This window comes from Mastigoproctus giganteus, chromosome 9 (genome assembly GCF_048544385.1).
Source record: "Mastigoproctus giganteus isolate SK-2022 chromosome 9, ASM4854438v1, whole genome shotgun sequence".
Classification (NCBI taxonomy): domain Eukaryota; kingdom Metazoa; phylum Arthropoda; class Arachnida; order Uropygi; family Thelyphonidae; genus Mastigoproctus; species Mastigoproctus giganteus.
In genome coordinates this window covers 91,737,458-91,761,600 of record NC_143583.1, presented here as the reverse complement: position 1 = coordinate 91,761,600, position 24,143 = coordinate 91,737,458, and the positions used below count along the sequence as shown (strand labels likewise).

The window sequence follows — 24,143 nt, the reverse complement described above, 5'->3', positions numbered from 1 at the left end:
AAAAAAAAAAAAAACAATAAGAAAATGTAAATCTATTGAATATTTTAGTTCTATCAAATGTAAATAAAATGTCACTGTTCTCAAAAAAGTTATTGATATGGATTTACAAATACTAATTACCACAATATTGTAGCTAAAATACCAGAAAATTTGACAAAATCAGCGACTATAAAAACAGCAGCAGCAATGAAAACAACAGTGCATGCAGACGAAACCATGTGATTTGAAGCGTCATTGTAATTGGGTAATAATGACAGCTCTGACCGGAGTGTATGTGCATTAGAAGGTTCAAAAAGTAAACTAGCATAGAGTTTTAACCTTGTAGGTATATTGATACAGTACATGTAAGCTGGGCTTATGAAAAATGTTTTTGTGGTTATAACTAACTACAGGGATATTTTTATAAGAAATAATAAATTTCTGCTGAAACACTGCACAAAAATTTTATGGACAGTCATTTTGGTTTCGCCCCTTCTGATGGTGTCTCTTGGTGCGGTCCATCCCCCCCCCCTCCAGTGATGCCACTGGTTTACCAGACATAATTTTGTAACTAGAGGACCTGTCCTTACCATAAGGTTATATCAAAGAGATTTGTTAATTATCTTTGGTAACACTTCATGTTTGATTGGTCTGCCATCTACTGAATGTTATGTTTACCAGTCTTTAATATGTGGCTCAACTGGAAGTGACCACTGTAATTCTTGAGTGTAAGAAATATGTTGGCAACAGAACTTCATATCCCACTTCTTAAAGTTTATAGCAATGAACTGGCAGAGTGGCAAAATAGTATGGTAACTTCCAAATATACAAACACCATACTTTCCTGAAAAGTATTTCCTAAGTCGGAAGAGATTTTCCCAAAGATGTAATGATATAACAAGAATATCTGTTCCAAAAAAAAAAGCATTATATTTACTCCCAAAAATGCATGACAGTTGAGATAATCATAAGATTTAGGTGTGGTATTGTCCCAATAATGAAATTTAAATGTGTTTTTTTTTTTTTAACAGTTAAGATTTTTAAATAAGTTTCTGTATTGTAAGATACAGTAGAGATGGACTACAGTTGACGAGCCATATTTAACAGTTAATACGAGTTAATACAAGTACATATGACTTTTTTTGTTTAGCAACAATCATTATAGCACTTTCCCACTGCTGCTCCTGCCCACCTGGCACCTCTGTAGCCAGGTGGGCAGGAGCAGCAGTGCGTAGCACATGCTTCATGATTAGACCGGGGTTCGAGCCCGTGACCACCAAATATGGAGGATGCGGAAAGGTCAGAGAATGACCACCGCATATTCTTGGAGCAATATGACCTTAATTGCTAATGATCCTAAAAAAAAAAATAAATAAATAAAAAAATAACAGCTTTGAAGTGCGTGTAGGGAATAGTTATTGTTTTATAATTTAAATAAACATCACAGAAATAATATATTTCTGTCTTTCAGCTGGTTAACCCCAGCCTGCCTCTGCAAGTCAAATTGTAGTGTGACTAACCTAATGGAAACTCTTTCCACATTATACAGCTGCAATAAAAATTATCAAAACGGCCCTTATTTTATTCTGGGCACATGAAATTACTTTGGCAAGAATGTCAAACAGCTTTTCTGGGCAGTAAATTAATTGAATGAATTCTAAACTGAAACCACTTTTATCAAATAGGAAATACCATTGGTAATTTTAATTTTCATTCATATGTGCTTGTTAGAACATATCACTAAAATATACAGGTTTTTCATAAAGTTCCTCTAGGCTCTTGATGGATGTAGTAGGCATAGCTGCTAACTCTTTGGGTTTATGAGAATCTATCTTTTGACTTAATGTGATCCCTTCTCCATCTCACCATCATGACATTGTTTTCCCTCTTTTTTTCTTTTTGCAATAAAACTACATTAAAATCAGAATTTTTTAATTTTTGTTAACAAATACATTTCAGGGTAGTTTGCCATAATTGTTTAGTTAGCCATGAAAAACAAAAAAGCAACTTTATTTTGCAGGATTTTCATATCAAACACAACACATACTATACAGCCCAGGGATAATACTCTCTTAATTTAGAAAGCAATATAGTTTTATAAAAAACTGATAGCTCTAAAGATTTATTTTTAAAGAAAATAAATGTATGTGATGGCATATACTACCCTCCCCTGTCAGTAAATTAGTAAGGCTGCTTTTCTTTTATAATTGCAATTATAAAAGACTAGTGAGAGATGAGTATAGAGACAGTGTCATAAACATCAGAGCAAGTTGATGGATGATGAACAAATCAGTAATACACTAAAACATCTGCTGAAAACTGTGTGTTACAATGTGGAAGGGTGGGGACCAACAACATGTTAGTGCAGTTCTATCAAAGTTGTGCCCTCAAGGTAATTTGTGTGTTGATACAATACAGTGAATTGTTTCAACTTCGGATATTTCATACATTCATAGCAGAAATTGTATAACTTTATGAAAAACTTTTGTTTGCCAGATGACTTTTTATCATTAATTCCTAAGTCCAAAGTGTGTTGTGTGTTTCCTTATGGAATTCAAAAGTCTGCTGACTCGAAACAGAATTAATGGTTAGAAATTTGCTGAAGTTGGTTATTGGAAGCATTAAGTTAAGTATTATTTAATTAACTGTTTGTTTGAAGAACTAGTTCTTCAAATACACCTTCATCCAGTAATGCTATTCAGAGAACAAGTTTTTTTTTTTTTTTTTTTAATCATATTGAAATGAATCAATTTTGCAAAAAAAAAAAAAAAAAGTTTCCAGTAATTCTCAATATTGTTGAAGGTAAAGAAATAGAATTGATGTGGAGTGATCCTTGCTTGGGGAACTGAAAAGTGCACAAGAAAGCTTGAAACATAAATTATGCATTTTAACCATTCCTCATAGCACTGCGAGAGAATATTCAGCCAATTGGAGAAGGGGGAAAAAAAAAATCAGTGCAAATCTTTTTCTGGTGTAGCTTGGAAAATGCTCTCAACAGCCACATCGGAACAGCAGTGCCATTATTATAAAGAAAACTTTGATTAATAATTTCTGAAGGTTTGCAGTTTGCTACAGTTATTATAAGACACTTCCGTAGGCAGGTGGGAAGGAGCAGCAGTGCGTAGCACACGCTTCTTGGTTAGACCGGGGTTCGAGCCCGTCACCACCAAATATGGAGGATGCGGAAAGGTCAGGAAATGACCACCGCATTATCCCGGAGCAATATGGCCTTAGTTGCTAATGCTCCTAAAAACCAAATAACAACAACAGCTACAGTTATTTTTCTTGAAGCAATCATAATAAGTTGATGTCTAACAGTCAATCCAAACAGAAATTCATAGAAAGAATTATGTTAGATAAGCTGCTGTTTAAAAGCATACTCTTGCGGTAAATATTCCTTTTTTTCTTTTTTTTTTAAATATATATATAAAATGTGTATGTTTTTAGTGAAATTTAATTTATAATGCTTTGCAAACTAAGAAATGCCTCCTGCTTTTTTTTTTTTTCAAAATCATTCTTAAAAAAAAAAAAAAAAAAAAAATTAACTTGAAGCAAATGTTTATTTTTATATATTTCTTCTCATTGTTATTTGCTGATTAAAGAATATATAGATATTATATGTTTCAAATTTTGTACCTGTTTAGCTTTAGCCTCTGTGGAGCTTTTATGTACTTTTTATTTGTCTAATAAAATTGTTGTTTTGTATAGACCATCTTGTATATAAGCCATAACTGGCATAGTAATTTCAGTTACATTGGTAGTTAGGTTATAATTGTTACATTATTTATTTCAAATGCAGCAGACTCTCAATTAACCGGGACACTTCAAGACTCCAAATTTAAAAAAAAAAAAAAAAAAAAAAAAAATCAACCAGAAATCAAAATTCAAGTAATAACTAGAAAATATAACAAATATTTTACAAGTCGTAAATAAGTGACAGGCGGCATTATAAGTCGTCATTCAGAGATTACTGTACCTATTATCTTACAATCTCTGCTGTCTTCACACCCACTGCTCAAAAAAAAGAAAAGAGAGACCAAATGTTTAGTTTGTTTTAGTGCATCGCGTCAATTGTTGTGTTCCGTTCCAGCGCAATAGAACAAATTTTGTTTCGTTATTTATGTCAGGGATGTCGGAATTTTTTTTATAGTATTTTTTTTTTTTTTTGTTTAGAAATCACGAAAATGATGGATAAATGCAAAAGAGTTGCGTTTTCAGTTAAACAAAAAAAACTTGAAATTATTCAAAAGTTTGAAAACGGTGCATCTGTTAAATCTCTAAGGAATCGTTATAATAAGTATGTATCAAAATGGCCAAACATTAACAAGTATCGCACGGAATTCAGATTTGTCAATAATATTTAACCCCAGGGGCTCACATCTGGTGAGTATGGGCTTGGCACACCCAGGGTCCTGAGCTGGATATCATCATTCTTCTCTTTCTTGGTGATTTTCTTCTCTCTCAGAGTAACTCCTGGAATTTTTTTTTTTTTTTGGCTGGTGCAGGATAAGCCTCGGGCTTCCTTGCACCATATAGCTAATAATAATAATATAGTAGCAATATGTTATTAGTCATTCCCGAGTTACGTAAAACTCGACGAAGTAAGAAATCGTGGAACGTATGTCGGGTATTTTTGGATTAACCGGGAAATTGATTATCTGGGATTTGTTTTTTACCATCTTTCCTGGAAAATCGAGAGTGTATGCAAAAAAGTAAAGAGTATTAGTTTAAGTGTTTAGGAATGCATGTATTGCTGTGTTTCTTAGTGTTTTCAAGTGAGAGAAAGTAAGTTTACATTTTGAAGTTGTATGACAGGGAAAATTTTTGACAAAGGTAAAGAAAGGCACTAACACAAAAACTATCTTTAAACTATTGCGGCTCTATTGGCAGACTGCTTTCTGTTAAAGTACTAATTGATGTGAATCATTACATCAATCACTTAACTTATGATATTATACCTTTATTGCATTCAGTGAATAGTTACATGGATGCCTGATGCAATACCTGTTACAGCGACAATGCTAGGGGTTATATTATAGTCTTACACCCATGCACCAATCAGTTCATCTGTTACTCGCATATGTCACTCAATCACGTTTGCATACTCTTATTCACTATTAGGATATACAGCATTAATTTTAGACAGCCCAAATGGGTATGTACTGAAATGAACACGTTTGGTTTGAAGCTTTTCTTAATTTTTTTTTCAGTCACCCATTTAAACATTCCCGTTGGGCAGTTAGTTACACTGGCCACTGAACAACACCAAATATGTAATCCAGATGACATAGAAGATACCTAGTTTTCAACTTTGCATTCAGCAGAATACCGAGTATCGGGCACTCACTTGATATTATACTTGGTACTTCCTGTATAATTAGTTGTGTTAAGTGAATCACATTTCTGACCTATATACAACAGCATATTTGGGGAAATACTGCTCCCCCCCAACAAAATATTTGTTTTAACAGCAAGATATGGGAGGGTAATGTGTCCCCCATTTTGCTCTTGTATAAATGTCAAGATGCAATTTACTTAACAGTATCAGTTATCTAAGTGAATCATAGTTCTGAACTTTTATACAAGATCAAAAGGGAGGGGCGAGTAGTTGAATGATATTCTACCATATATCACTGTTAAAATGAAAATATGACAAATGAGACAAAGAGATATGAAAGTATAATCCTAAAAAAAAAAGACAGCAGTGTTAAATATTTAGGCTATAATAAGTAATCAAAAAAATAGAAATGGAAATAATAACAGAAATTTTATCAGGAAATATATAATATATACAGTATTTGAATAATGTTTGAAATATTTGAAAACTGAATCTTTCATAATAAAAAATAAAAAGGTAAAGCAAACATCAGAGGCAGAAAAAAGCATATTCCTCTACATGATGCTTGAAATAAAAAAATAATGCCAGCAGCATGGCAAGACAGAAGAGCGAAAATAGTCAGAATTAAACATAACGATCAAACCAACAGGGAGGGAAGAGAAAAGTAACAAGAATAAAAATATTGCAGCAGAAACTCTCCAAGATAATTTAGAAAATCTAAATGCAAAGATAATAAAATAATCATCAATTAAATTTTGAATGCCAATTAAATAGAAATTTAACGGTGTCCCATCTGACAGGCACCAAGTCCAAATTTATGCGAAATATATCACCAACAGAGATGTAAATATGTCTCTGTTGTATAATAAAATTGTTGATTATTTTTTGTAAAAAAAAATCTAATATCTTTTGTTGCACCGTGTTATTTATCATCTTATTATCCACAAATTGTTCAATATCATCCATCATTTAGTTCATTTCACCACTCATGTATATCTAAATATCTGCATATACTTTTTATAAATTTTCGCATTTCTGATGTAGTAGGAACAGAAAAACAAATCAATGTCATTATTTACATTATCATCACTATCTTCACCCATGAGATCCACTTCCGTCGGCTGTACGACTTCCAAAATATCACTATCTGTTAAAATCGGCACTTTACACAAATTAGTATCATCAACTGCAATAAATTCATCCAACGATACTCAACTTTCTAAAAGAGATGAAACACACAAAAACATTTCACTGAATGTAGGTTCAGCGTATTGATTGTCTTGAGACTCTTGAGTAGGGGGAATCCATCATTTTGGAAAATCCCTCATGACAAAAACAATTTTGGTCCTTGAGGTTGTCACAGACATTCTTGCAGGTATGCCAGACAAGCTGTACTTGCTACCTGGGAGTCTAAAACGCTGATGGAACTGATATTCGGGTGATACTCAAGTCAAGTGAACCTAATTTCGGTGAAGTCCGGACGGTCTGTGACAGTCAAATCCTCTGCTTGCACCTTCACAATGGTGGGACTGTTAGTAATCCTGGGTATAACCTCCATGCGCAAGTACATGGTGGGTGACCACCCAGGTGTGAAGCAACATAAGCAGAGGTCGAGGTGTGGCACCCACACCACATGGAGGAATGCTGCCCCTCTATGTTACCAGGCAGTACTAGGTGGTAGATAACTCTCATCAACCGGTGCAATACCACCACTTATTGGAGGCTTGAAGTGGTAGAACCCATGTTTAGTCTCTAGAGCTAAGTTCCGGTCAACCCTTCCCTATCTCTTCCATCATGCAGTATGATTGATGACTTTTGAGGTTATGATGAACATAGTGGCAAGATCCAATATTCCTTATATTTTGAGGGTACAGCTCTAAAACGATGTTCGCAAGCCGGCCGCTAGTTAGTACACCGGACCGAATATATTGGTAACTCTCTAGGAAGCTTCTGGATCAGCTAGTGTATAATCTTGCTACCTCTACTCTGCCAAATAGTGACTGGAGGGAGTCCAAGTAGTGTGTATGCGGGGAGCATTGTCGAGGCCACGTTATGTCAAGGATCTGGGTATATTCTTGCCATGTGTACGCCATATCCAAAAATTTCATTACTTCATACAGCATGTCCCATCCACTTTTTCTTACCAATTAATACACCATGAATTGTCAAACTAATAGAGCAAGCTTATCTGTGAAAAGATCTAAACCTCCCAAGCACTTCCTAATTCATTTCACAAATATACGTGGTCTCAATTCTAATCTCAACGATGTCCATTTCCACTTTCAGTCTGCCAAACCCCATATATTTTTTCTGACAGAATCTCAGTTATCAGTTGATTCAACTACTGCTCATCTCAGATGCCCAATTATTCGCTGTATAATTCCTTTTGCCTCAAAGGTGGTACTTGTGCATATGTCTGTTCTGATATTCCCTGTCAGGGACTTGGCAATTTGGAATCTCCTCTCTTTGATCTTCTCTGGCTTAAAATCCCTCTACCTCATTGTGTCGAATTCATCTGTTGTCTCTACCGTTCTCCCAACTCCACTAATCACTTGAAGCTCTTTGACTTCCTCTCTTTGCAACTTGACTTTCTCCAGTCCAACTTTCCTAACAGTGAGCTAATCTTCCTTGGTAATTTTAATGTTCACAACTCCAGCTGGCTTCCGTTTTCTAGTCACACTGACCCAGCTGGTCGAGATGCTGAGGCTTTTGCAATTACTAATGACCTTGCACAGATTGTTCATTTACCTACAAGAATACCGGACAATCCTAATCATACAGCCAATACATTTGATCTTTTTCTCACAAACAACCCTTCTAAGTACACGGTCGAAGTGAGAGGTTCTTTAGGCACTTCAGATCACAACTTGGTGATTGTCTTTTCTCCAATGGAACCTTTATCTCGTGGCTATTCCCAACCTCGTGTTGTTTGGCATTACAAGAATGCAAAATGGGATGACCTGTGAGACTTCTTTTCCTTGGTCGGATTACTGTTTTAAAACTTCTGATGTCAACGTTTGCTCAGATCGTGTCAGTGAAATTATTCTTACAGGAATGGAATCCTTTATCCCGCACTCCACTTTAAAATCTCATCCTTTATCTAAACTTTGGTTTTCCAATAAATGTGCTAAGGCTGTTCAAGGGAAGAATGTTGCATATCGTAATTGGCTTGGTTCTAATTCTCCAGTTTCATTTTCCAACTACGCCTGCTTTACAATTGTTGCTGAAGTTCACAACAATTGTAAAGTAGTTATTAATCAGCCCCAACTAGAGTTTGAACAGGCTAAGAGTAGAAAACTTGCTTCTTGCCTTAATGGTAGCCGAGCATTCTGGTCTCTTGCTAAAGCTATTAGCCGCAACTTTTGCCCATCTGTGCTCTCACCTCTGTCCAAACCAGATGGTTCTGTTGTCACTTCAGCCAAGGATAAAGCTGACCAGCTAGCATCCCATTTTTCTTCCAACTCATGTATTAATGATCTTGGTAAAACACCTCCCGCCATTCAATGCCTCCTGTGGTCTTCCGTCAAAAGGATGTCAGAAGGATTTTGACGAATCTTGATGAATCTTGATGCTACTACGAAATGAGCACTACGAAAAAGAGCAACACGTATTATTTTCATCAAGAGTGGGAACTAGAATTCTTTTTTGTAATGATGAAAGAAAGATGCTGTTATTTGATTTGTAATGCTTCCATGGCTATAACCAAAAAAAAAGGAAATTTAGAAAGGCACTCCAACACACTGATTAGTAGTATTTTTTTCATATAAATATCAATTTTTGGCAATGGCTAAGGATCACAAAGGTAAAAAAAATCCAACCATTTTGCAAATATACAAGATCATTTGCAAAAATATCCTGTTTTTGAATTTAATAGTGAGAAAAATGTTTCCGAAATTGAGAAAGTTGTGGGTGATTTTGAAACCAGATACAGTGAATTTAAAATCGGATTCGGTGATTTTAAAACAGTTGAAGACATTGTCAATATATTTCTTATCCATTTAATGTCGACTTAGATACGAAACAAATTGCAAAAAAGTCGCTGAGATTTTTCAAATGGAGAAAATATTACTTGGAAATGAAATTATTACATTGCGAAACAATATCTTCCTAAAAGCCAGATCATCAGAAGAAGACTTTTGAAAATATGTTTGCTGAGAAAAGTACCCAAATGTAAAAAAATGCAGTGAACTTTTAAATTCCTGTTTTGGTTCCTGTTTTGGTTCCACATATCTATGTGAATTGGCCTTTTCATATTTGAAACAAAGATGAAGAATCGCTCTACTCTTACGGACTTGCATACAGAAGATTTTTATGGTTGGCCTTATCACGGCATATCCCCGATTTTGAAAGCTTGACAGATGACATGAAGACAAAAACTTCACATAAATTAAAATTTTAAATACATGTGAATTCAAAATAAGAATTCTGAATTGCATTTAATTTTAAAATTTATAAACAACATTTTTCAATATGTGTTGATTAACTTTTTTAACCATGTGCAATGAAATTCTTGAGATGGTAGATCATGGCACATTTTGAAGAAAAAAAGTAGATTGCATCACAAATTAAGTTGGCCACCCCTGCCCTACATCTACTGCTTTAAGCAACTCCATTTTTAACTTTAAGCAAAATAGTGCTTTGTTTACATAGTGATTTTTCCATTGTACAGTTGAGGGTTTTTTTACTAACCACTTTATACAGTACGTGTCACTCACTTCAAGACTGTAAATGAAATGTTTTGACCTCTGACGGGTAATCCTATTTGTTTAAAATGATAAGGGTGGTGTGCGGCAAACGGCATCCTTGTACTATCTACATATTTTTTATTATCAGCTATCGGCCTAGTCATTAGAAAGTTGAGTCATAAAGTCATAAACAGCTTTCAAAATCAGGGATATACCGTGATAAGGCCAACCATAAAAATCTTCTGTATGCAAGTCCGTAAGAGTAGAGCGATTCTTCATCTTTGTTTGTTTCAAATATGAAAGTAAATTTAGTGACGACACAGTGGCCAGTATATTTTTTTTGTTCTTCTGAGATTTTTTGTCCTTCTGGGACATGGTATAAAAAACACCTGATACTGAGCTCCGTTAATCAGTGTTACTCTTGTTCTTCAGATGGGAAAGGCAGCGGACTTAAGCGAGTTTGACAAAGGCCAAATTGTAATGGCCAGATGGCTGGGTCAGAGGATATCCAAAATGGCATGGCTGGTGGGATGCTCACGGTCAGCCGTGGTTAGTACCTCCTGAAAGTGGTCCGAGGAGGGGAACCCACGAACTGTTAGCGAGTTGTTGGACAATCACGACTCATCGGTGCTCGAGGTGAGCAAAGGCTCTCCCGGATGGTATGTGGTAACAGAAGGGCAACTGTGGCACAACTAGCCAGTAATTGGAATACTGGTGACAGGAGTAATGCATCACAATACATCGAACCCTGCTGAAAATGGGGCTGTGTAGTCGCAGGCCGCTCAGAGTGCCCATGCTAACCATGGTTCACCGGCGACAGCACGTACAATGGACACGCAAGCATTGAAACTGGACCTTGAGTGATTGGAAGAAGGTCATCTGGTCTGACGAATCACGTTTCCTGTTGCACCATGTGGAAGGCCAGGTAAGTGTGTGTCGTTTACCTGGGGAAGTGATAGTGCCTGGATGCACCGTGGGACAAAGACAAGCCGGTGGTGGTGCCACACTTTTGGCGATCTTCTGCTGGGATACCCTGGGTCCAGTCATCCATGTGCCGGGCACTCTGACGTCTACCACCTACCTAAACATTGCTGACCAGGTACACCCTTTCATGGTAATGGTCTTCCCCTCTGGCGGTGCCGTCATTCACTAGGATAATGCACCATGCCACACCACCCGGATTGTTCGAGACTGGTTCGTCGAACGTGAGGAAGACTTCCAGGTATTGCCCTGGCCTCCAAATTCCTCAGACATCAATCCTGTCGAGCATGTGTGGTTTGGAACAGCAACTCCGATCTGCTTTATCTCAACCACGGACCTTACAGGAGTTAAAGGATCTGCTGGTTATGTGTTGGTACCAGATACCACAAGACACATTTAGAAATCGTGTAGCATCCATGCCTCACCGTGTATGAGTTGTTTTGGCTGCACATGGAAGACCAACATCATATTAGATAGGTGATCAATGTTTTGGCTCATTGGTGTGTATATATATTTATATATATGTGTGTGTGTGTGTGTGTGTGTGTAAAAAAACATAACCTAGTTTTATATATATATCCGATGTTTCAAAATAAAACATAAGCCAGTAGTATGGCAAAAAATGTAGAGCGAAAAACTAACATAAAAATAACGTAAAATAAAATAAACCAAACAGGGAGGGGGAAGTAAAGGTAATAAGACATAAACAGTAGCCGATAATCCCCTATATAATTTAGCACTTTAAATCCAATTAATAAAACCGACATAAAATTTAAAATAATGCCAATTATAATATGATTTAGCGGTACCCCCCTCGAAGGTACCAGTTCCGAAAAACGTGAAATATCACCAAATATATATATATATTTTTTGGAAGAGAAGGAGATTTAGAGTCATCTCAAGCAATGAGAGTTAAGTAAAGAATGATATTACATATGGGAGTTTAAGGCATAAGAATAAGCTACATAATTAAAAAGCATAGAAGGTAGAGTGAAAAGGTGTGAAGCAAAATGGAAGAAACAGCCTGAGTAAATAGAGATTCAGGGATATAGCTAAGTAGCCAAAGGCATATAGGGATGTAGCTAAATAGCCAAATAATAACTGAAAAGGAATTTTTTAGACCAATGGGTTTATACTTTAGAAAAGAAGAGCAATAAATATCAACTTAAGGTAAAAATGAGGAAAATAAACTTACATTGCAGAGATAGGTATATATAAAATAATGATGTTACAAAAATACACAGCTATTTTTCTTGTAAATTTTTTATACCAGAATCTAGAAATTTCGAAGAGTAAATGATATATAGTGCCATCTGTTGGTCAGAAAAAAAAGCACAACATAAACAGAAAAATAAGAGAAATGCACACATCATATAGAAACATCATACTAAATGTAGTCATAAACTGTACACTGTATGTTATATACATAATGTACGAGCCCAGAGTAAAAAATTAGATATACAGGGTGTCTCAAAAATATTGGTACAAACGTTTAGGGGAGGTAGGTAACATCTAAAGGAATGTGAATCGCATAGGAACCCATAACCGGAAACGTCATGGGAAAGTAGTAGCAGAGGCACAAGAAGCAGAAATGACACAAGACAGTAATTAGTGGCAAACATTTATTTGACATAATATTAACAATGGAGTACAAGATGGATGCATTTCATGATGTTACAACAGATGCTCGAAGGTTCCACCATGAGACGCAATGCGTGTGTGACTCCGACGCAGTATGGATTGGCGAACACGGTCGAACACACCTGGAGTTTCTTTGACAGTAGCAGCAGTGCAGACGAGTCTCGCCACTAGATCCATTTCCATCTCCACAGGCGATTCATACAAGATAGATTTGAGGGCCCCCCCCCCCCACAGAAAGAAATCAAGGCTCGATAAATCAGGTGAGCGTGGGGGCCAGGCAACGGGTCCACCCCGGCCAATCCATCGATGCCCAAAATGCCTGTTCAAATGGTCACGAACACACCTTCCATAATGGGCAGGCGCCCTGTCATGTTGAAACCAAATGTTGTGTCTCACATTTGCTGGAACATCATCAAGTAACCCTGGTAGAACTTATTCAAGAAAGTCTGATATTTAGTGGAGTTCATGCGGGATGGTAACAGTTATGGGCCGACTAAGCAGTCACCGACCATACCTGTCCACACATTTATTGCAAAACGATGTTGTGCCGCATGGGGGCGCACACCATGTGGGCCCTCTGCTAATCCATACACTAGGTGCATGTCTGCCAGCTCACAGTTCATATATCGATGCATGCTCTTCGTGCGGCCGGCGACTACAAATTTTCCCTCTCGCGAACTGATGAACAGCGCCGTGTACCGACTTACGGTGACGTTTCCGGTTATGGATTCATATGTGATTCACGTTCCCTTAGATGTTACCTACCTCCCCTAAACGTTTGTACCAATATTTTTGAGACACCCTGTATAGTGATATATAGAACAAAAGAAAAACAAAGAAACAGAAGTGATAAATAATGAAGTAGATATAATGTGAGACAACAACATAAACTGAAGCAGACATAATGTGGAAGTGTTATGTATCTGAAATAAATTTATAAATAAAGTTACAAATTAAGCCAGAACACACAAAACCAAATGATTTTACTGAGAAATCTGAAGTAAGTTAAAGGATTTTGGGGAAAAAAAAGTTTTTATAGTTGTTTATGTTAAGATCTTTATGAAAATGATATTTTAAATAACATAAAGGAAAAGAATTGTCAATAAGTTTAAAAAAATGTTTTTTAAGGAAATTGTAATATTGTAGTTGTAGCAACTACAATATTACAATTTACAACATATAGTAACAATTCCAATTTTCAATGTGTTAACATTGGAAAATAATTATGTTACAGTGGGTGTTATTAGAAATATTGGAAAACCTGTGGGATGATTAGCAACTTGAAAGTTGAAAGAGTCTTGTTTATTATAAAGTTCAACTGAAATATGATCATTAACGTTATATATACAAAATGATATTATATATAGTATCTTTTATACCCAAGTGATACTTATATACCTTTTATACCTAACATGCCATGGTTGGCACATTATAGCCTAGGTTGCTTGCTGTTGTGCCAGTAAACCCAAAGTCAAATCAAACCTAATATGAAATACCAAAAAAACTAAAATAACAGATACCACAATATACTCCAAATACTTGTCAGTATGTACTCTCTACATATTTAGAGTTTCTATGCTATGACTAAATAGTTGATATGCCAAAAAAAAACCCAACAACCACATTAGTGTTATCAGTGGTAACCCTGATTTGGTTATTAGTATTGTGTATAAATAAATATGATAATATGGGAAATTTTATTATTTTGTTTATATTTTTCATATTTGTTTGGGAAAAATAAATAAAATAATAAATTTTTATAGTTAATCTTTTCTTAGTGAAAATTACATACCCAGCTTCCATTGTTTGTGAATGTTTCTAATACATTGTGGGACATTTTGTTTTGAGTCCAGACAATTATTTGTAGTGTAAGTAGACTGTCCTAAATTTTTAGTAAGACAAAATTTTTAATTCCAAAAGAAACACTTTTCTTTTATTCCTCTTAAGTTCATGAAGCTTAAAGTTTCAATCGATGTACAGCCTATATATGAGTTCTGATCTGTGTCATGGGTGGCAAGTTCTGTATTTAGGAAACACTGAGACTCCCACAAACTCAGCTACATGGCTTAATGCTCATTCTAGTCAAGGTAACTGTATATAAATGAATTAGTAGTACTGTATATATATTTTTTAAATTAATGTTATTGTTTTATATAATAATGATTATTTCTGTTATTGTAACATATTGTTACAATAACATAATTGCTTTTCTAAACAGTAATTTAAAAGGTGACTATAGGTTTATAGTAATAGCCATACAGTGCAAGGAAGCCAGAAACTTTTGCTGCACCTGCCAGGGGAAAAAAAAAAAAAAGAGTAGATAAGAAAATACAAATTATTTGCTTCCCTCCTCACTTAGGTAACTATCCAGTTAAACTTTGAATTTATTCAACCTGTCTTTGTTTATTTTACTAACTCCACTCAGAGCCTTATAAACTTCAATCAGGTCACCTCTGTGGCATCTTGGCATCTGGTTGCTAAGCTCTGGAGTCCACATATTTGGAATCTTTCCTGATATGGTCACCCATTTACCAATCTCACCATACAAATTAGCATTACCATTAGCAGAGGCATATGATGCAAGAAAGCAAGTTTATACAGCATCAGCCAAAAAAAACCCCTTCCTATTTCACCCATCCATTTGCTCCAAAACTTTGGCTAGTTGTTTCTTGAATTTATTCAAGCTATAAACTTCCACAACAACAGATGGAAGTTTGTTCCAGCAAACAAATACCCGCTGACTAAAGGTAAATTTCCGCACATCTGTTCTACAACTGTTTTTTCTCAATTTGAATTTATGCCCGCTCGGGTTTGTAATCTGAACAAGAGGAAGAATCCCATCAGCATTGAGCCTGCTCAAACAGTTCAAGATCTTATACACCTCAATGAGACCACCTCACAGGTGCCTAGTCTCCAGATCCTGCAGTTTGCAGAAGTGAAGCCTTTCTTGCTAAGAGTATCCCTTGTTTCCCTCACCAATCTGGTTTCCCTTATCTGCACCAGTTCCAGCAGCTCTACATTCTTCCTAAAATAAGGCCTCAGAACTGTATGTAGTACTTAAGGTGTGGCCTGACCATTATCTTATACAAAGGGATAATTACCTCCTTTTCCTTACTAGGCAAAACTCCTGTATATCATCAACAAGACCCCATGACCTGCTCTGGCATCCTGTCTGCACTGCTCAGAAAACTTCATATCTGACTGCACAATTACCCCTAGGTATTTTTCATTCTCTACTACTCAGAGTGTAGTACCACACAGTTGGTATGTTTCTCTGGGGTTATTGCTACCTATATGCAGTACTTTGCATTTGTCAATGTTAAACTTCAGTTGCCATTTTCAGCCTATCTGCCCAACTTTTCTAGATCCTGCTGCAGTAGTATACTGTCATTACTATCATTAACCAACACTGCCAACCTTTGTATCATCTGCAAACTTGGACATTAAGCCTGATATACCTTCATCAATACCTTTGCCCATTTTTGGACACTTTCAAGAAGCTCATTGTATTTTTTTTTTTTTTTTTCAGATGAGGTCTCCATGCTTGAACACATTACTCCAAATGTGGTCTTACAATTGCCTTTGCAAGATTTTCTTGTATTCTTTTTGTTGATATCCATCACTATCTGAAATTTTAGTGTCAGATAGTGATGGATATCCATCTGTTAGTGTCAGAATTTAGCACATTGTATTTTATAATTGGGGGATGTTTTATAGCTAATTATATGTCCTTTGCCATTCAAAGAAAAATTGAGCAGTTTCCCTATCTTCATTATTATCACTCTGTACAGGTGCTTGAGCATTTGGGCTCTTTTCTAACAATTTCACATTTTATTCTTCTCTGATATTACTTTTACATTTTGAAATAATAATAAACTTAATGCTCAGTTACTTGTTGATACTTGTTGACATTAGTCTTGAATTTTTGTAGATTGTAATTTTCAGGTTGTTCCAGAAACTGGAAGTTGAAGGGATGGATGAGGAAAAGTTGATTCTATGAGTTTGGATTTGGACAGTGAATGGATGCTGACTGGTTGCAGCACATGTTTGGAAGAGAATGGAAGAATAATAGATGAACTATCATCTATTATTCAGAAGAACAGTTCTCATTGAGGTATCTGTAAAAGAGGGATGCATTAGAATTTTGTGTTTCTCCAATCTCAATCTCATAAATATTCAGTGTATGAGAAAGAGTAGAGAGACATTGTAAGAGATGGATCATTAATTAACCTGACTGCTGTCTTGCATGGATTCCAGAAGCTTGAGACAGGTTTTGGTAGGGCCACCCCAAACACCACTAATGCCTGCTGAATATTGAAATTATGATTGATATGTGTTTATCAGTAAATGCTTCAAAACTACATTCGAATGACTTCAATTATTTTTACATAGCATGTGTGCTGTAGTTGAAATAGAAGTTTCAGTGATCATGTTATTATGCTCGTGAATAATGAGTTTACTGTTTGCAAGCATAGGAATCCATTCTTTATATCTAATACGAACAATACAAAGTGATAAAAAGTAGTAGGCATTTTTTTAAAGTGTTTAGGAATGCATATGTTGATTATTCTACTGGATTTTCAAGTCAGCAGGTAACTTCCTCTGTATTTTGCAGATTTGCTAATATGATGTTAATGTAGTATATATATATATATATGGTAAGGAAAATGATATTTCTAAATGAAATACCTTGACAACATAAAGTGCAAAAAAGACTATGAAAAATATTAATTTTGAAGAAATGCTCCAGAACACCATTCTGATATGTTCAGCCAGAACAAATTTGTTTTTGTATGCAAAAAGTTTTAAGGACATAAATTTACCTTATATTGTAACAAGATCACTAGATATTGCTTGTTGTCACGCACTGCTTGGAGGAATAAATAGGCAATATGGAAGATGCAAAACAAAGTGTTTGCAATTCATGCATAAAAGTTGGCTTAACACGTGACGACTTGCTTTTCTGTTGAATGATTACCCATTTCTTGTTGCAAGTCAGAATTCGTTCTACATGTTTTTTTCTGAAGTACAGCGGGTACTGCTTATTGTGATCACTTTGAGATACAGCTTAAGTGATAACAATGACTAATCAGATAAGAATGCAGCTATTCAGCATTGTTTTTTGATTCAAAGCAAAAATGTATACCTAAAAAGGTGGGTGTGGACAGAAATAAAACATTGAAATCAAATAATATAAAATACTTTAATTCAACTGTCTACTATTTCTTCAAGGAAGTCATCAATAAAAATGAAACTGTCATAATGTTTCTGGAAATCCATGCAAAACCATTAAAAACAAATAAAGAAAATATTAAAATCAATAATTAGAAATGGCTAATGCTGTACTATAAAACAGTCCATTTGGTAAATACAGATACAGTACTTTCTTTCATAGAATAATGGTACCAAATGTACAAAGCAACATAGTAATAACTAGCCACACAGTGTGTCAGCGCTCAAGAACAATTTCAAATGTTTCATAATCACTTCTGCTGCACATGCATAAACTGCAATAAGTGATAAAAACTGAAGCTTTAATTACAATAAATGTCACTTTCTTTTGATGTGTTAGTATATGTCTGATTGGGACTTGTAAAATTGATAACATTATCCATTTTTTCTGCTATTATAACTAGCCATACAGTTGTCGACTGTATGACTCAAGTAGGGAGAAAAACAACAAGCAGCCCAAGGTCACTCACTCTGTACTGGTGCTATGGAAGAGGACCTAATGAGGATTTGAGGCCAATTGTTGTTTTTCTCTCTCATATGTTATATTAAAGGAAGTAAGCAAACTCTTAGCCATAATTATGAGAGCTTCCTTGGACTCAGGGGAGGTCCCCATGAACTGGGGGTGTGCAAATGTATGACCAATTCACAAAGGGAGTTCAAAAGGTGACACAAGTAACTATAGACCTGTTAGTTTAACTTGTGTTCTGGGGAAAATAATGGAGTCACTGGTTAAAGAAGCATCATCTAGATAAGACTGCAGTAATAGTTAAGACACAGCATGGGTTTCTTAAAGGGGGGGGTCTTGTCTGACCAATCTGATTGGATACTATGATGTGGTCACAAAGGAACTGAATGTCAAAAATAATTTTGATATCATATACTTGGATTTCAGGAAAGTTTTTGATGCCGTTGCACATGGAAGACTGCTGTACAAATTGGAGAGGTATGGCATTAAGGGTAAGTTGCTACATTGGATAAAGGGGTGGTTGAGTGGGAGACGACAGAGAGTGGTAATCAATGGACACTGCTCTTCATGGACAAATGTTATTAGTGGAATTCCCCAGGGTTCGGTGGTGGGCCCATTGTTATTTTGTGTATTCATCAGTGATATTGATGAAGGTATATCAGGATTAATGTTCAAGTTTGTGGACGATACAAAGGTTGGCAGGGTTGTTAGCGAGAGTATGCTACTGCAACTGGATCTGGACAAGTTGGGCAAATGGGCTGAGAAGTGGCAACTGAAGTTTAACATTAACAAATGCTAAGTACTGCATATGGGTAGCTATAACCCAAGAGAAACATAGCAACTGTGTGGTACTACACTCAGAGAAGTGGAAAGTGAAAAAGACCTGGGAATAATTGTGCAGTCAGATATGAAGTTTGCAAGCAGTGCAGACAGGCTGCCAGGGCAGGTCATGGAGTCTTGTCAGTGATATAGGAATTTTGCTAGCATGGACAGGGAGGTGATTATCCCGTTGTACAAGGCAATGGTCAGGCCACACCTCGAGTACTATGTACAGGTCTGGAGGCCTCATTTTAGGAAGGATGTAGAGTTGCTAGAACGAGTACAAAGAAGGGCAATAAGATTTGTGAGGGGAACAAAGGGATGTGCTTACCAAGAAAGGCTTAAATTCTGCAAATTGCAGCACCTGAAGAGTAGGCACATGTGAGGTGTATAAGGCCTTGAATGGGTTGAATAAGCTGAATGCTGATGGGATTCTTCCTTTTGCTCAGATTAAGAATCTGAGGGGGCATAGATTCAAATTGAGGAAAGACAGTTGTAGGATAGATGTGCGGAAGTTTGCCTTTAGTCAGCAGATGGTTGATTGATGGAACAGACTTCCATCTTTTGTTTTGGAAGTTGATAGCCTAAATAAATTTTAAGGCTGAGCCGGATAGACATTTGGAACGAATGGAGGGATGAAATGGGAGGGTTTTTTTTTTTTTTTTTTTTGGCTGATGCTGCATAAGCTTGCTTTCTTGCATTGTATACCTCTACTAATGCTAATATGCTAATTATAATATTAGCAAAAACAAATTTGATATCTTTGCTATTACATGCAAGAAATTGAATGATTTCTTGCATGTAATAGCATTGAATGAAAAATTCTGTATACATTAACGGAATAAGAATGTCACGTAAATAGATAAAGATTGCACAGAGCTTATTATGGTTATTTCTTAAGAAGAATACATTTTTTTATCCTCCAATGCAAAAGTATTTTTTTTCTCCGAATCACATTTATTCATATTCTCTCTGAGGTAAAATTGCATTCAAAATTGATATTACAGTAAATGACATTTGCTCTGACTTTGTTTATATTTTACAAACTGAATTGTTTATATTTTAATTATTAGCACTTCTTTCATTATTATGTTTACAGATAAGTTCAGTTGTTAGTGCTTAATCTTCAATGAAATGTGCTTCTCCAAACTGCTCAATCACTAAGTATCCCTGTCTAAAATCCGGCATCTCTCAATTGCTGAGGTTGCTGGATTTTAGAGTTTGCTGCTTGTGTACACACGGAGTGCAAATCAAAAGTTTCCAGACTCGCCGCATAGGGCAATAACCGCATGTAGCAGTGTACTGTTAGACACCGCTGAACTAGTTCATTGTGAATTAGTGTGCAAGTTTCATGCCAGTAGAACTTTGTGCTTTTGTGTGCAATTGGTTTTCAATGGTATTCATGTTTCTAAGACAGCCAGACTTTGGTTGAGGATTTTGAGCATTCGGGTTGTCCATTAAGTTGGACTGATGAATATGTTGAAAAGGTTCATTGTGTCATCCATGAAGACTGACAGCTTATGATTAACAATACTTTTGATATTTTAGGCCTATAGTATGGTATATGCGAACATATTTTAACTAAACTTTTAAATATGAGGTAGATTGCTGCAAAATTTTTCCCCATTTGCTGGGTGACAAATAGAAACAGAAGCAGCTTTTGGTGCGCAGGAATCTGCAAGCACAGGCCAGAAAGGATGTAAACTTCCTTTCCAAGTTAGAAAACAGGCCATGATATTCCTTTCCAAGGTTATGGAAGGTGGGTTTACGATTATGACCCAGAAACAGAATGGCAGTCCTTCCAATGGAAAAGTCCAAAAAGGGCAAGGCGGGTCAGATAAACATCAAGAGCATGCTGGTTGTTTTCTTTGCTAGTGAAGGAATTGTTCATCAGAAGTTTCTTCCTCTGGGCCAAACTGTAAATCACCAGATCTACATTGGGGCCCCTAAGGTGTTTGAGGGAGGATGTCGGGAGAAAATTCCCAGAAAAATGGTGCATTATGTGCTGGAGCATTATCTTGATGGTGCATCTAACCATCCTTCCACAATTCTGGTCTCTTCAAATTTTTTTCATGAACCCTTCAGAAATTCAATATAGTGTGTTTAACTGACAGTCTGATTTGGTGGGACATATTCAGCCATAATAATATCTTTAATTTTGAAGAAAACAAGAAGCATGGTTTTCACTTTTGATTTTGACATTCTTGCTTCTTTCTTTTGGTCTGGGGAATTGTTTTGTCTTCCATTGCATTGACTGTTTTTAGTTTCTTGGTCATACTGGAATAGCCAACTTTCGTTGCAAGTAATTACAGTACTCAAAAAGTCTGGATCTTCTTCAATTTTTTTTTAAAACAGGTTCACAAACTTGGAATTTTTTCATTCTTTGATCTTCATTAAAAATTTTTGGCACCATCTTGGTGCACACTTTTCTCATGCCTAAATTTTCAGTTGAAATTTATATGACTGTTTCTTTGTCCATATTGAGTTCTGATGCAACCATTCTAAATGCTTAAACAACAATCACTTCTAATCGACGTCCTTACCCGGTCCACATCTTCATCAGTTTTCTTGGATACTGGACAGTGGTTGTTCAAAGTCTTCCACATATTTTCTTCCTTCTAAAAGTCTTTTATGCTGTCCAAACACGTGAGCTCTTGACCTAGTTTCTTCCCAATAAACTTGATATAGCAACTCTTAACTTTCAGTTGGTGTTTTTTTTTTTTTAGTTTTGTTAAAAATTTAAGTTTGATTCTTTTGTCTGTCATTTTTCCGACAAACTACAAAACCAAAAGGTATAGTGTGTTTAAGGTCTAACGGCACCAGGGGTTCGATCTTTGTACAGATGGCAGTCTAATGTCAAGTGGTCCCTTCTGCACGTAGTTTACATTGTTGTGTGATACAGTACACTGTACAGGCCAGAGATTTAAGTGTATGGATATTGTGGTGTGTAATGCCATGTACTATTGTTCTTCTGGCCATTTAACCGCTGGGACCCTGGTGGGTCCCAGTATTGCCCACACTAAGCCCTGTGGAAGCAGACCAAGTACACCAGTAATTTGTTTTACTCTGGCAGGCCCTGCCACCTAATTTCCTGAGATTTCAGTGGCTAGGGCCTAAAAAAAGAAAAAATTGGGGAGATAACGCTAGAAATGGAAAAGCCTGGTGAGTGCGGTTTAATTTTGTCAAATTTAAATTTGGACATGTGGGATGTGCGCTAGTGTACAGACAGAGTAGGGGAGAGAGACTGAAGGCTGGGGGGGAAAAGTCAGAGGTATGGAGATGAAAGAGAAGAAGACTCCAATGATTTCCAGTGGGGCATGCCCATGCCTCACCAGGAGAAAGTGGGGGGAAGGAAGGAGACAACAGATCATCCCCTCCCCTCCCCCGACCAGGATAAGGAAAGAAAGTGGGTGAGGCTAGGTGCCCTACCCAGATCGCCAACTGGCGAGGTGGCAGCTTAGCTGCATTCAAAGTCTTGGTTTTCACAAGGTGTCCGAGGTGCCTCCGTAGCCAGGTGGGAAGGAGCAGCAGTGCATATCACACGCTTCTTGATTAGACCGGGGTTCGAGCCCGTCACCACCAAATACGGAGGATGCGGAAAGGTCAGGGAATGACCACTGCATATCCCGGAGCAATATGGCCTTAGTTGCTAATGCTCCTAAAAAAAAAAACCAAATAACAAGGTGTCCGGCCAGGGCTGCTCAGGCTTAGGTTCAATTCAGGGTTCATAGTGATGAGGTTGTTCTGGTCACGCTAAGTGGTTGCCAAGTTTCTTGGTTGTGGTAGGGTTCTGCACCTTGTGAACAAGTCTTGGGCAAACTTTGTGAATGGTTTGTAGTTCAGTTCATCATCAAGTAGGCAGTGTTCCTGGTTCCCGGGATTGTACTGGAGCTGAGTGATGAGTAGGGCCCGGAGATCTTTGTACAGATGGCAGTCTAATGTCAAGTGGTCCCAGGTTTCTTGGGAGCCACATGCACATAGGGGGTTGTTTTCGATGCCTAGCATGGTGAGTTTGCTGCTGATGGCGCCATGTCCAGTTAGAAGCTAGGTAGTTTGTAGTCCTGGTGAAAACCAGGTCGGGAACTGGGGAAATACTCTGCTGATCCCCTGTATAAATTTTGGAGTTATTTCTCCTTTGGTGGAGGTTGTCCACCTTTCCTGCCAAATTTGTTGTCGGTAGGTCAGAAGTCTTCTTTTCTCGCTGGGTCTGTTGATTAATGGATCTGTCGTATGGTCGATATAGGTAGCGGGTTTGTCCCTGCTGAGTTGGTAGTGTAGAGCATTCCAACATGCGTGACCTCTAGGTCAAGGGGTAGCACCCCTGCCAGTACCTGCAGTGCATGTGTGCTAACCATGTTACATGCCCTGGTCATGTTAAGAAGAATTGCCCTGTGAATGGACTCCAATTTTGTCTTATTGACTACGATTGGAGGCCTTGTGAAACCATGCCCCAGAGTTGTAAGTGATTGCGGGAATGAATACGGCTTTATAAAAGAGAGCCAGCGTGCATTTTTTTTTTCAACCCCAGTCTCGGTGGGTCACTCTGGCCACCATTGCCATGTAGGTCCTGATCTTTCTTTGTATATAGTTCAGGTGTGGGGGAAGGATAGGTTCTTATCTATTATTATACCTAGGTGCTTTAGTTCCATGAAAAATTTGACTGTAATGCCATGGATCTTGATCTGTGGTGGTCTTGTTGGGGCCAGGGAGCCTTTTAGCAAGGTAGATTGAGATTTTGTGGGTGATATTGTGAGGTGGTGGAGTCGTACCCAGTCCAAAAGGTAATGAGAACCTGCCTCACTATAAACTGATTGAGTATGTGGGAATATGACTTGGCAGGCAACTAGGGAAAGATTCAAGGTCAACTGGTGTGCCTCTGTTTTAAACTTGGTGCTTGGTGTGTAGTGACTGCACGTGCAGTCTTGTTATTTAATAGCCACACCTCGTAAGCAGTTGAAACAATTACGTTCAGCACTTGTTGAATGGAGAAGCAACACAAGAA

At 36.9% G+C, this 24,143-nt stretch overlaps 1 protein-coding gene across 2 annotated transcripts in view; it reads left to right on the top strand.

The window, feature by feature from the left end:
* The window catches only part of Med (Smad/Smad4 homolog Medea), a 235,207-nt gene that overhangs the window by 15,045 nt on the left and 196,019 nt on the right, over window positions 1-24,143 (top strand). For both annotated transcript variants that reach the window (XM_090381912.1, XM_090381911.1), the window contains exon 2: window positions 14,572-14,711. The gene's annotated coding sequence lies outside the window, so the exon portion shown is untranslated. The remainder of the gene's footprint in view (window positions 1-14,571; window positions 14,712-24,143) is intronic.